A 13358-nucleotide genomic window follows, 5' to 3' on the forward strand; every position below is an offset into this window, starting at 1 on the left:
TTGTGTCTCATGTCGCAAGTTCAGTGACGCAGTAATGACGATTTTCTCCGGCCAATCAGTGACCAGCAGAGTTTACACGTCACGTTTTGGTAATGGTTCGGCGCGCTTGGAACCTCGGCTGAGGTGGTACTAAAAAAAGGACCAGGTACCAGGTACTGTTCCCAGTGGAAAACCCCCCAAAAGTGAGCTGAACTGAACCGTGTCGTTCTGTACTATGCAGTGGAAAATCGCCTTTAGTTCCTTTCAGTCATTCTGATATGTAATTGCTTAAACTGTATTTTGGTTTAGCTCACAGGCTAAACTAAAATTGTATCCTGAAGAATTTTCTGATACAGAGTAGAATTCATGGTCCTACTTATTGCAAGCCAGCAGGTCCCGATGCAGCAAAGCCCCTTCAAATTATCCTTCTCACTTTTAAAGCCCTTCATGGTTTAGCCCCTCATTATCTGTCTGAGCTACTGCTTCCTTACACTCCTGCCCGTGCATTACATTCATCGGACGCTAAGTTACTCACTGTACCTAAATACAGGTTAATAACTATGGGTGGCAGAGCTTTCAGAGTGATAGCCCCTAAAACTTGGAATTCTCTCCCTCTCAGCCTTTGCATGGAAAAGTCTATTATTAATTTCAAACATCTGTTAAAAACACATCTCTTCAATGAGTATTATTCTTCATGTATGTAATTTCTACTGTCTTCTATTGAATTGTAAAGTGTCCTTTAGTGTATGAAAGGTGCTACATAAATAAAACTTATTATTATTATTCACAGTAACACCACCATGTATGACTGGTGGCAAAATTTGTTACTGTGGAATGTTGTACTTAATCTATAACAAGAAAAAGGGAATCTAGGACATTCTTACTTTGATCTCTTCTAACTATTGAAAATTTTCTCAAAAGCATTGAAGATGGCCCAGGTGCTTGCTGGAAAGTGAGAGATGAGCGTTTGTGTTCTTATTGGTTAGCAGTTGTCTCTGTGTTGCTTCTCTCCAACTTTTGACCAGTGTCTTTCTGAATATGGAATCATGAGCACTGACCATTTTTAACTGAGGATTCTTCAGAGATATCTTCTGGACAATTTGTATAATGTATCTCACTTACATTGTACCAATGTCAAGTCTGTTCAAGACACATGCCATTTACTTTTGAAATTCACAGTACTTTCCATCCATCCATTATCCAATCCACTATATATATGTCACGCGGGGTCTGCTGGAGCCAATCCCAGCCAACACCGGGCGCAAGGCAGGAAACAAAGCCCGTGCAGAGCGTCAGCCCACCGCAGGGCACACACACACTCACACCCGCCACACACACCAAGGACAATTTAGGATCGCCAATGCACCTAACCTGCAACCGGAGGAAACCTACGCAGACACGGGGAGAACATGCAAACTCCACGCAGGGAGGATCCGGGAAGAGAACCCGGGTCTCCTAACTGAGAGACAGCAGCGCTACCCACAGGGCCACCGTGCCGCCCCCACAGTACTTAATGATAGCAAATAATTCACACAACTTTGTAGACATTCCACTTCCTATAAATAGCTCTACCAACGTAGTCTGTTATTGAGTTTGATCACCATTGGCAAACAGGCAGCAACATTTTTCAGGCATGAAATATAAGTATATTGACCAACATAGCCTGTCATTTTTCTTTCTTTGTTAGGTTAGTGTTTTTTTTTTTGTTTTGTTTTGTTTTTTTAAAACCCAGTGTGTCTGTTCTACTTGTCACTGTATGTGCATTACCTAAGTTACTCTCAGACAATATTATCCCATCTTTTACCATTTATTTGTTGTGTGTCCTTGTTAAAAAAATAACTAACTTTCTAGCTAGCCAACAATTGTTACGCTCATTAGGCTACATAGCCACTTACAGTAGTGCGTAGCCAGTTAGTCAAAAAGCAGGGGCAGGCAACAGCAGACTACTAGAAACTGATTTACATTAAAAAAAAACCCAACACATTTTTGTTTCTACACGTTTTATTTTATTTTATTCCAAATACTTTAGTTTTTGAGTATGTGATTTTAATATTAGTTTGCGTTTAGTTATGTTGTTGTAATGCATTTTTAGATTTAATTAGTAATGATAATTTTTGTTCCAGTATTCTAATAGCCTTTCTCCAATATATAGCCCAAATAGAATGGAGTTTTAGTCCAGACCCCATTTCTTTTTACTGCCTGCCGTCTTCTGATATTATAAAAAGAGTACTTAGAGTTTGCAGTTGAATTCTTTGTCACAGATTAAACTGAGTCATCATATTTGAAGTGGCCAATAAGGCTGTTTCTTACAATGTAATAGTCTGTGTTTCCACAGAACACATAGCTAAGTAAGTATAATATTACACAACCTGTGAGCAATGAATATTTTTTTATCTGTAAAGACTCTCTCACATTACTTGCTTTTTTCCAATGAGTTTTATGAGGGTTAGGAGCACGCACTGATACAGTGCATTGCGGCACCCACCACACGACAAACCAACTCAGGATCCCAGATTAGGACCCGAGCGCAGCCATGCAACGGGTGATTCCTCAGCACCGCACTAGTTCAGATGGAGTTTTTTTTAGCTTCCTAATAATGTTCATAATCTTGGAGAGTAGGAGGCAGTAATGTAGTCTGATAAACTCTGTCCAGATAGTCATTGTGAAGTCTCAGAATGAACATTTCCTAGTGAAATCCTACATCCTCAAGTGACCTTAAGTTCAGCAACTGCATACTTCAAGTTTGACACCCCTTCCGACTAAAAGGCATGTAACTCTCCATCTTCTTAAGCTTTAAGTCTGTGACAAACTGTTAACGGAGAATTGAAATAGTTTTTTGCAGGGAAATTATATTAAATGTTTAGTAACTCAGTACCAGGTATGGATAACCTCCAACCAGGATGCATTTAGTAAATTGTTACTAAATCAGTGAAATCGGTGCACACCTTTAAACTTTTTCTTTAAATATGCTTGTCTTTTACCATTGTTAAAAATGCTTAATTGTTGAATTGCAAGAAAATCACCATGCACATATCAATGTTGTTTTGCAGTGTGATGAAATGTAGAAGAGAAAGATTATAGCAGGAAATATTTCTAGTTACAGGATAGCAAACTGTCCACATTTCTATTCACATGGAATGTTCTTGAGACTGTACTTGAATTATTTGTATCTACTGTTGGTAAAACAAAATGCCTCTAGTCCAAAAAGGCAAACCCTTTAACAATTTTCTAGTGATCTGGGTGAAAATATAGTTTACATGGCACTGAGTGGAGATTAAACAGCTGATAAAGGGTAGAGTGAACATTTTAGTCTTGCACACTAAAATAAAAATTCTCTGTGGATAATGATTGCACCTGAAACATACAGACAAATGGTGGACTATATGACATATAAAAAGTGGCAACGGTAAATGATTGAGATGGATTTATCTGTCCATTTGTGTCCTACTTCTTGGTTAGCTTTTCTCATCCCACAGTTTGGAACGGATCAATTTTCTTCTAATTAAAATATATATATTCACAACATGCAAACCTGTGATATTGTGAAGAGAAAACACCAACGCCTACATAGTGCTTAGAGCCTATCTTTACTTGGCTTATAGCACTATTGTAAACTGAAGGTGCAATATTCTGAATTGCTGGGCCAATGCAAGTGAAGAACTGACAAGCTTCCTATTTTAGCAAGAGTCAAAAAATGAAGAAATACTTGAACTGTACTTTGCGTATAGTTTAAGTTTTGAATTGCTTTGAATATTATTGCTTGTTTTCATCTTTTATTATAAGAAACGGGTAATTCCCACAGTCCAGAGACAACACTATTGGGCTGATTGAACACACACACACACACCCCAAGTGGCTGGATGAATGTTAGCGTGTTTAAGACTGAACAGTAAGATGAGCTACCACCTCCTACAGGCTTTATTTGTAACCCAGTGTTGTTCTATAAGAGTCCTCCAAACTGAGAAATAAATGGAAGGTTATAATTTTGAATATACTGTCTTACCATGTAATTTGTTTCCTACAAAATGTTATGATAACACTTTAGTTTAGGTACTACACAAATGCACCTATTATGTAACAAGGCCTTAACAAAGGCTTCTTTTGGTCTTCATTAACACTTTCAAAACATCAGTATACAGTATAAGTTATTCATCTCTGTGCAGTGTGGCATATTGACATGATGGTGAAATTGTTCATATGAAGGATTCACAGGTCGTGTGCTATATACTGTATGTAATAACAAAAGAGAAATGTGTTACATTTAAGCCCCCTCTTGTTAGTAGGTCACATTGCATAGGTGAATAAACGCTTTACTGATGCTTTGCAAGTATTGTGAAGACCCAAAGAAGCTTTTGTTAAGGTCTTGTTACCTAGTAGTAAATAAATAACCGATGCATTTTTACAGTACCTACACTAAAGTGTCACAATTAATAGTTATAAAATTGAAATCGTCTCATCTTATAGTGCTAGTACAGCATTCAGCTCTCTCTGTGCTTTTCTGAACACAATAGGCAATAGAACATTTCAGAAAGCAAAAAAAGCATGCATATTTTGTTGAATTTATAAAGAAAGCATTGCTCACAATATGACAATCTGCCTAGTCATTCCATTTTTTGTCTGCATTCTTTGTAGCCTAAAGCTGTGCCTTAGTTACTGCCCTTTCTTTTTTAAAGTTGAGTGCTGAATCATTTTCTTTTCTGTTTCCTCCCACAGTCCAAAGACTTGCACTTTAAGTTGGATTGGCTTTGCTAAATTGGTCCGAGTGTGATTGTGTATGAGTCTGTTCAACCTGTGATGGACAGGGCTGTTCCTGCTTAGCTCCTCATGACTGCTAGGGTAGGCTGTAGCTGCCTGACAACCCAGCCCTGGATAAATGGGTTATGAAGATGGATGGATTTTCTTCTTTGAAAAATGTAATTCATGCAAATAGTTATCTTACTTTGTATTACTTCCTTAACTATTGTTTTAGTTTCAAAAATTATCTGGGACTAAAAAACCTCTGCACTGTTTCCCTGCCTGCTGATTTACGGCTGCGGAATAATAAAATGATTTTTGTGGAGTTAACTTTGCACAAAATGCAGAGTGCTGTACAGGTCCTTGAAATAACAAATTCTGTAGAGAGAGAGAGGTTGGGAGCATATGCTGATAGCGCGTTGCAGCAACCACCAGACAAGAAACCACCTGGTTTGGGACCCGAGTGCAGTGGGTGACACCTCAGCACTACACTGAAACAGTGTGAAGTTTTTTTGCAGTGCATTGTATAGATAAAATGAATCTGTGGAAATATTGTAAAATAAGTTGTTCACCTATAGTATGATCTAGACCTTCACTGTATATAAACTCAAAGGCTTCTGTAGTCCTTGCAGAAATTAAAGTTTCATTGCATAAACACCGATTACGTCACAAAGACCAAATGCTAAAGAGAATACAATTTTGACTGAAAGAGAATTGATTTATAATTCAAATAAACATAAAACAGAACAACACTGGAGGGGTAATAAATTCTAAAACCACTGAATAAATTTGTTTAACTGTATGCTGAAAAATAAAACAAGTAATCCTACATTTGGTGGCAGGACTGGCACTCTAATTGAGAAATGAAGTTAATAAACCTGAAATAAAGAAACCACAGTCTGAGTAAACTTATTCAAAACACGTACATTTTAATGGCTCATCTACAGCTGTCTTAGATGCAGTGTTCAGACTGAACAAATGAGAAAGTTTAATGCAAAATTTGACAATTCTTTTGCCTAACAAGCTGCAGAAATATTGACTGAATATCTGAACTCAATGCACGTTGCAGCTGTGTTTGTAAATTGACATCAGCTGTTTGAGGTCTGTAGTTTGACTTGATGAACCCCATTGTAAGGGCTATTGATTCACACACCCACGGTGATCCCAACATAGACGAAAATTTTAAATTGCCCAGTTTTCAAAATCACCCTACTTATCCATGTCTAGGTGGAGGAAATTAAACATTTTTAACAATTAAAAAAGAGTAACTGAAAAGGGAAAAAATTTGAAAAGCGCATATATGAAACTGATACAAATGCACACTTGGAAAAATGTAAAATTATAGACAACACCCCTCCAAAGAAACTGAAGGCGGAGATGATGTTGAATGTTGAGGAAGGAAGTGAAGGGGAGTACTGAACAGAAAATGTCTAGTTGTAACCAGAATACATCATTAGTAAAAAGTTTTGTTGCAATTTATTGTTGGAGTCAACACATCTGATAATCTTTCAGGGCACTTTTGACAATTGTGGTGATTGATGACAGGTTTGTCCAATCCTGGTCTCGATCATGTCTGCCACTGTTAAGGGTATCTTGATATAAAATTTTATTTAATTTTTGGCTATCGATATTTTTGCTTTGCAAGTGAAAAGAGAGTGTAGGTGTGATTCAGCAATGTGAACGACTGGTGCCTAGTCCTGTGTTAGATCCTTTTGGGTGTTTGATTCTGTCAAATATGTATTCAAATAATATGCCATGTCATGTAATCTTTCAAACTTAAAGCATTTTATTTGTCAGATAAAATGGATGTTAATGAAAGCTGCTGCGGATTTTCTATAGTTAAATTTTAGTGTTATGTGAGACTTAATAAAGGGAAGAAAAATGCAAACTCTTTATTATTTTATGAGCTAATCTAAGATTATAATTTAAAAATGGAGAGTTAATACTGTGTTGTTTTTGGGCATTGACATTTTCATGTTAATTTTTTTATTGAAAGTTTTATACAAAGCAACCTGAAAATCACAGTGCATTTGTTTCCTCTGGTAGGTAAAGCGGCTCTATCAGGGTCATCTGTATGCCTGTGACGGAGACAGAATCACCATTATGATCGTTATTTCATGTGTCAGACTAAACCTGGCTTGGCTTAACAAAATGGTATTGCCATAGAGGAAACAAAGCACACATAACCACGAATGTTCAAGCTGTACAAGCTCACTGCTGATTTACCAGTAATGGTATCAGTAATGACTGGTTAGAAGAGACAGTTGATGGATTTGTGCATTTAGATAGCACCACACTCTGATGGTGATGAGAATTATCTGGTTGATCTCCATCATTGGCAAAGTCTGTTTTAGCTTTGTGTCCAGAGTAATAGAACAAAAAACCCGTATCTTCATTTTATATGTAAAACTAAAACCCTTGAATGTATGTATTGTGTTTTTTTTTGTGTGATCATTCTTTTATACTTTATTATGAGCTGCCACTGTTCAGAATGTATTGACAAATATATTGACAATCAAACAGAATATGTATATAGTATTTTTTTTCTTGTGTGATTACAGTGTTTATCATTATGCAGACATGTTGATCTTAGTGGCACAAAAATGCAAAGAGTTAAGTCATTCGACCATGCCGAAATCTGTTTGTGAATGCCTGACAGATCTGCCCGGAGATTAGAATAGATTTGATCCTTAGTCTCTCTTCTATGTTTCAAGTTGAAGTATTTTAACAAAGTGCTGTTTTTCTCCTGTCCCCAACGCTTACTGCTACATTGTTGTCAGGGGACACCAGTTTTAATTGCAAAACACAACTAAGACCATTGACTGTGGAAAAGTGTGAAAGGACAGTGACAGTTATTGTTATTCATATAGCTAACTATAATCTCTTTGCAGATGTTTCCATTGACAACTATAATAATAAGGCAGGGTTTTTTGTTATGGGTTTCCATGGAAAAACAATGTTTTTTGGGAGTCGAGGCTCAGTAGCATATCCCAGACCTTGAATGTGAACTTGCTATACCAGAGTAATGGCATCATCCATCTGGATTAAATTAAACATCCACCCATTTCTAGACTGCTAGTTTTTATGAGTCTTGTAGGTTTCATGCAACACAAGATTTAAACTAAAAGTAAATGTAAAGAAAAGTTATTAAAGAACTCACACTTAATGCTTTATTAATAATTTTTTCTATTCCTCATGGTATGTTTAACCAGATCTTCTCTTCAGGTCATATTGCATTCATTTATGCAGTTGTGCATTTAGTTATTTTTTTGTGAATGTCTCAAATGGTCAATTTCAAATTAGTATGAATTGTATTTATAGTATCTCATCGGGTATAGCATACGGATGCCAGCCCAGTTGCCGTCAACGTGGACTTTGCATTTTTCAACCATATCTATGTGGGGTTTATCTGTCTGCCCCAGTTTCATTTGGTGGCCCAAAGTTATGAATAGTAGTTAACCGGGCCCAGTATAAAGAAGTTTAGGCATTTTCATGATAGTGTCCTGCTGTTGTCCTACCTTGTTTTGGATTCTGACGGGATAGTCCCTGACCCATTATTTTCCTAAAGTGGATAAAGCTCAATGCCAAGAAAACTTAAATTTACATATCACTATTAAACCCCCTTCCAGTAAGATTGACTATCAGCCCTGGACACTGTCTGTGAATAATTTTGACATGTTCACCACATACATTTTGTTTTTGCCCAGTGTTTTGTTTATTGTTACATTTCTAGGGCATAAATAATCAATAAAATGGCCTGGCCGGGTGGATGAAAAGAGATGGCCTGGCATGAATGAGTTAACTGTAAGTGCCAGAATTTGTCTTGGCATTCTGTTCAACATTTGAAATGGTTAGGATTTTGTGAAACCACCATTCCCAACCTTTTCTCCAGAATGCCCAGGCGAGTGGTTAGGAAGGCAGAAGGCACTATCCATCCAAACTTGGAGCCATCACCCCTTATCCCAGCAGATATTACAAGGGCCATATCTGGTTACATATGGTGGATACTTGTTTGCTGTCTTTCTCCGGCCTCTGCTGTGGCTTTGTGGGCCTTGGAATTGGATTAGGCTTGGAATTGGATTGATGCTTGAACCTCATTATCTATGCTCCCCTGCCCCTGTAGGCTCTGAGTTAGGGTTAGGTTCTGGGAAATAGCTTCCTTGCCTCTAAGTTCCTGGGGATTCTCCCTTGGCCTTGTGCGTTGTCCTCATGTGGGCCATATCTGGGTGCAGATAGTGGACAGTGTTAGGGTTACGGTTTAATATGATGCTTTAGAATGAGGCTTTGGCAGTCTGCAGCCCTGTAATAAATAGAGGAATGTTTTAGCTTCAAAAAATAATTAAGGGCTGTTTGTCAGATTGTCCTGGTCAATACAATTAGTGAAATTAAATAAGGCACTACATACCAAATGCTACCACGAGTGCATTTTATAATCAGTCCCCTGCAGTTTTGAAGCTAATGTCATAACATTTTTTAAGTTTGCCATAATCCCTTTTTTTTCCTAATATTGTTAGGTTGTAACAAATCTTTTTGAATAAGAGACAGGACTGTATTTTTTCTCATAGAAGTTGTGTTTGGCTTTGTTTTTGTATTTGTTTTTACAATCTTTTTATTTTGCCAAGTCATTGGCATAGATGAAATTGTAGTTCATGTCAAAATTAATAATTATATTTTAGCCATTCTGTGGTAATGAATTTAAAGGGCAAGTGTCAGTTACACGTTTTCGAATTAGTGTGTGTGTCCATCTTTCTGTGTCAGGGGACTTACTTGCCAGACCACAGAGGGCTCTGGGATTACTTGTCTTGACTGTACTGCTGATATGGCTCTACTTGAACTGACTAGGACAGTGGCCTTTTCTCTCACCATCTCGTGGAGTCAGCTGTACAGAAGACACCTTTATACCTCTTATCTCTTAATAGACTGTTATGGTTTTGTACTATAGTGTAATCTAATTGCTGTTCCTAGCTGGAAAAAGTAGGAGATATATTTCGGCTTCATGGAGCCATGTTTGTAAAATCTACACTCTTTGACACTCTTGGGCTTAGTGTTCTTAAACTGTCTATCAACTCTTACTTCCAACTTACTCTGCCTTACATTCATGTCGTTTTACTATATTTTAACTTGATTGCAAAATATCCGCAAGCAGTTTCGTTTAATTTTTCTTGGACTTGAATTGTATGTTACATTGTCATAGGTTTGTATTGTATTCTTGATTACTCTGTAAAGCCTCATGTAATATTGCGAACTTCAGTGAATATAATATTTATTGGTTTAATTTTTGTTATACTCCTCTAGTGTTTTTATTTTCTTTTTCATAACTATTAAAACCTAATGAAGACAAGATAGAGGAGTTACTGATAGCTACTAAGACTCTTCTTAATTCCACTGGTGACTTTGGCATTAATATTAATGGTTGCACCATTCTTGGAATTCAGGAATTGGGGGTTGTTTTAGATTTCAGTCTGTCACTTAAGCCTCGTGTTTAAAATGTTACCAGATATGCTTTCTTTCAGCTGAAGAAAATCTCATGAATCAGACCTTTTCTCATTTATCATGCTGCTAGACTACAACATCTGCATGTGCTAAATCTTAGAAATATACTGTATAACCACTTTGCTGATTTCCTTTCACTGGCTGCCTGTTAAATATTGGATCTCTTATAACACTGTTGTTTTAAGATATACAGTACAGCTCTAGCAATAGTAATAGCCCTATCTATATTTCAAACATGTTTCAGTACTATGCATCTTAAGCTCATTCAGTGTTGATTATCGTGTTGTCCCGCATGCTAAATGCCGATCACTGGGTGATTGAGCTATTAGTTCTGCAGGTTCCAGATTATGAAACTCCTCTGCCTCTTTAAGAAAGTCTTCTTCATTTGTTGCTTTGTAGAGAAAAGCCAAGCAAAATGACTCCTTTTATTGGCTAACTAAAAAGATTACAATATGCAAGCTTTCGAGGCAACTCAGGCCCCTTCTTCAGGCGAGATGTAATACAGAAACTGAAATTTCCTGTGTTTATATCCACACACTAGGACAGTTGTTGCTTTTAAAGCCATATGTGCTGAATGTATTTTACAATCCTCATCATCTTATTTATCTTTTTTAATTTTGACCATCGTGTTTATTTGTTTTATTCTTCTTCTATTTTTGTTTTAAAATATTTATGTATGATATCCTCCAGGGTCTTGAAAGGTGCTTACTAATAGCATGTGTGATTATAAAATGCTAGATTATCTGATGAGGACTTCACTCGTAGTCACCTGAAAACTAAAAGCTTAATCTCTTTTTAAAAGCTCAACTTTTCTCTCACAGTGTTCTCTTTTTTGAATCTTGTTTTCTGGCTGTTTTAAACCTTTCACTGCCATGTTGTCAGCATTTATTGTCAGCCTACTCTTTTGTGCTCTAAGTTCTTGTTTACTCTCTTGGTTTACTTCTTTGTAATTTGCCCTAATTTGAACAATCTTGTTACTTTAAACTATTCACCTGGTTTGTTTGTAAGGTGCTTTGTAATGTTGTGCTTTATGAAAGGTGTGGTATGAAATAAAAAAAAAAATGATTTCTTTCCACTGTTATCAACTCACGTTTGGATAGCCTTTGGGAACTTGATTTGAAACCTGAGAAAATGTAACTGCTTTGAGCTTGTGTAACCCATTAGACATTTTATTTTGCCAAGACTGCCTTTAGTGTGAATCATAAAAGTGTTAGTGTTTCTGTGTTACAAAGATGAGTCTGCCTTCTGTGTTTGATAACGACATATAAATGTAAATAATAAAGTGGCAGTTTTCACAGTTACCTTGTGTGTTTAACATTGTTTAGACTTGCAAGTCATCTGTGCTTCATAAATTCCATAAAGGTGCAGTATTGGTACTTTAATGTTTGTTTGTTTTTTTTGTTTTTTTGTATTTAATTAGTTTTATGGTTTATTTTTTCTCCTCCCCACTCCAATTTTTTTGTTCAGGTTGAACCATGCTTGTATTTGATCATAGTGGCTCTTCACACTAAAAACTGAAGGCTCACTTTAATGGAGACTGGATTACAATTGCTGTGAATAAATTGCCACCAGGCAAGGCTGACTGAGAATAAATTGTATGCCTAGGTATCAAACAAAATGTACTAATCAGCATATAACATTGCTTTTTATTCTTTTTATTTTTAGTTACCAAAACATCTTCCTATTTTTATATACACACTTGTATTCGACCATGGTAAAACTGTGTAATGTGAAATGGTTGAAGAAGCATTCACAGGTGGAACGATTATCTTTTAGGTACCATGTATGCCTATGAAATAAAGACAAACTGAAGAGCAGAAGTGTTTATTTAATAAGGAAACAAAATAGGATGAGAGTACAAAGGTCAACAAAAAAAAAAAAATAGATACTGAGAGTCCGAAGGTTAGAGAGGCCCAAGAGCTGTAATGAGGCTGGTCTGTGCTGCTGGCTCATTTTTATTTCTCCTTTTAATAGTGAGAGTTGAAGACTGCTCATCAATCTGAACAGCAGGGTTCCTTAAAAGAAAATCAAAAGGATCTGGAAGAAGCAGTTAAACGTAAATCAGAAGAGGAGTCCAAAACTATCCACTGCAATAGCAATCTTGTATTTTTTAAGGTTTTTAATTGGAAAATAAATTGCTCATCAGGTGTGACTGGATTAGTGCTGGGATTTATCTTTTCACTCAAATGCTTTTGAGATTCATGTTTGCTTTCAGCAGTCCAGTACATTGCAGTTAAGTCCGTACCACCTTATTCACTAATAAGAAGGCAAGGTAATGTTATTACACTTAAAGAGACTATTCTTCTCCAAGTGGTCTGTGATGATTTTTTTGCTTGTGACAAAAAAAAAAAAACTGCTCTCATCAAGTAACTGTAACTAGGCAGTTTATAGGAAAGTCCTGACACTTTAGTTTAACAGTTATTTTCATATTTTTCTAGGTTTTCTCTTGTGTTGGGCCAGCTGTTGTCAACTACAGCTTCTGGAAATTTTGGCAGAGTGCACTTAAGGTAAAGTTTAAATTTAAGTACTTCACTTTACACTTAGTATTTATTTTTCAGTGACACTTTAGTATAGGTTCTGCAAAAGTGCATCTATTGCTCTTTTAGTCTTGTATATCAAGACTTTACTAAATCTAAATGTCTGTGCATATATAACACTATATATATATATATATATATATATATATATATATATATATATATACTGTGTATATATAATATATAAACAAACAATGCTGCATTGGTTTATTGTGCTAACATAATGAATCTTCAGATTATATTTAAATAAAGCTGAAGGCATTGTAACTGCCTACTTGATCCTGTTCCATCAGTTACAGTTATTTGTTCCGGAGTGTCTACTATCTACATCTTGTCAGTATAGATCTCACCTGTTTCAAAAAGCTGTGTGCTTTTCAACCTTGGCAGGTGTCAAGTTTTTTCTTGTATTCATTTGATTGTCTGTTTTCAGTACTGTTTCGATAGACAAGTGCCTCTAGCTTTCATACGCCAGTTACTAAGGTACTGTTGGGTAGAATGTTGATATGATTTAAAACTTGTATGTATTATAAGATGCTGTGTGCCTTGCCTTCCAGTGCAGTCCATGTGTAGATAATTAAGACCAGTTTTTCATTTGTGTATAGTTTGTGGAATTTG

The 13358-nt window shown here is 36.3% G+C and overlaps 1 protein-coding gene across 3 annotated transcripts in view; it reads left to right on the forward strand.

Moving 5' to 3' along the window:
* LOC120543163 (bifunctional heparan sulfate N-deacetylase/N-sulfotransferase 1) overlaps nt 1-13358 on the forward strand; it is a 247751-nt gene that overhangs the window by 121233 nt on the left and 113160 nt on the right. For 2 of the 3 annotated variants that reach the window (XM_039776066.1, XM_039776065.1), the window contains one exon: nt 12645-12713. The gene's annotated coding sequence lies outside the window, so the exon portion shown is untranslated. Of the gene's footprint in view, nt 1-12288; nt 12479-12644; nt 12714-13358 lie in introns of those variants that run through there. The other variant, XM_039776067.1, reaches the window with a different exon arrangement.

Source organism: Polypterus senegalus, chromosome 13 (assembly GCF_016835505.1).
Source record: "Polypterus senegalus isolate Bchr_013 chromosome 13, ASM1683550v1, whole genome shotgun sequence".
In the NCBI taxonomy this organism is placed as follows: domain Eukaryota; kingdom Metazoa; phylum Chordata; class Cladistia; order Polypteriformes; family Polypteridae; genus Polypterus; species Polypterus senegalus.